At 33.5% G+C, this 1,644-nt stretch overlaps 1 protein-coding gene across 6 annotated transcripts in view; it reads right to left on the reverse strand.

Annotated features, from left to right (window-relative positions):
- The window catches only part of efr3ba (EFR3 homolog Ba (S. cerevisiae)), a 33,868-nt gene that overhangs the window by 15,697 nt on the left and 16,527 nt on the right, over window positions 1-1,644 (reverse strand). The gene's annotated exons all lie outside the window — the stretch shown is intronic.

Genomic DNA, 1,644 nt, shown 5'->3' on the forward strand with positions numbered 1-1,644 from the left:
GGGGCGTGTTTGTTTTGGTGATTTCAAATGTCAACATTGGCTACCAGAAATCACTTACCCCACCTTTAAATACGAAAAGATCTAAATGGGAAGAGAAAAATTTCCCATTTTGTCAAAGACCGCACATCCAATCAAACTCTACAGGTGCATCTCAATAAATTAGAATGTCGTGGAAAAGTTCATTTATTTCAGTAATTCCACGAGTTTCACAATTTGAGTTGAATTACTGAAATAAATGAACTTTTCCACGACATTCTAATTTATTGAGATGCACCTGTACATTATTTTTGTGTAAATTCACCTGTTACTTCATAGAAGCTAATCAGGCAGATCCAACATGGACAGGTTGTGTGACATGCCTTCGTCTTCAAAAACTATGAAAATCATTTAATTATAATTTTTTTAAATATTAAAAATATGACACGGCTTCATTAAATAAATGGTTTTTGCCTCAACATGTTTTGTTTGATGAACTATTGGCTGCTAAGAACATGAAACTATTGAATTCAAGAAGCATTTAGAAGCCAAACAACCAATATTGCAGAAGCTTGATTATGCAAATTTGCATATCGATGGGCCTATGCCGTTCAATGTTTCAAGACATTTTTTGTCAATTTTGATACTGTGTTGAGTCAGCACTTGTTGTCCAGTGTAGTCCTGAAGCAAAAGCAGTTGAGAACCACTGCTGTAAGGTATCCCAGTCTGTACTTATGCAGTTACTGTACATTACAGTACAACAGATTAGGATCTTCCTGATTAGGATATCTGAAGATTTGAGATTAGCAGCGGTTTATCCAGTGTGCTACTACTGACCACTAAAGTACCACACCAACACAAAACCGACAGAGTACCGTCACGCTGTTAAACTCAGATGAAAACTAAACATTCACACAGCTTTCAACATTTGTGGGCACCACGCTTTAAGCCCTGCCCCATCTGGCCTCTATCTGTGAAAGTATTCTCTTTTTAATCTTTAAGCCCTTATATTTTAGAAGCATCATATGTGAGCAGTTTTGAAGTTGAGAACTCTGTATATTTCCATAAGCATGTGAGTTGGGCTAGTCAGTGGAAAGCTTTCAGGGACCATGTTGAGCTTTCACATTACTATACAGAGGATACATTTATCTTTGTTTTGAAAGCTTGTCATGTAAAATGAAATAACATTAGCTGGAATGGGTCTATACTGAATGAAGATGGCCTGTATAATTCAGGTAAATGGGAAGGTCTGACATGAAGTAATGGAATAAGTACAATATTTAAATACAGAACTAATAAAAAAGTACAACACATGTAAAAATGTTTATAATAGACTTTAAACATACAATAAATGTTTTGAAAAAACAGCCAAAATAATGTAATTCTAGTATTAAATACTATTGTATTATTGCTCAAATAAAAAAGTGATGCCTGTGTAGCTGTAGCCTCATCTCCTTTATTAGGTATTTTTATACAATTTTAATATAAATTGTATATAAATACATACTTTTTTGATTACATAATTAAATAGCTTTCTAATTTAATGATTACCCCGATGGTCAGATTAGATTAAAATTTACTTTGGTGGTTTAATTTATAATCTACATATTAGTGCTGTCAACCGATTAATCGCGATTAATCACATCCAAAATAAAAGTGTGTATGTAC

This window comes from Sinocyclocheilus anshuiensis, unplaced genomic scaffold, assembly GCF_001515605.1.
Source record: "Sinocyclocheilus anshuiensis isolate Anshui unplaced genomic scaffold, SAMN03320099.WGS_v1.1 scaffold446, whole genome shotgun sequence".
Taxonomy (NCBI): Eukaryota; Metazoa; Chordata; class Actinopteri; order Cypriniformes; family Cyprinidae; genus Sinocyclocheilus; species Sinocyclocheilus anshuiensis.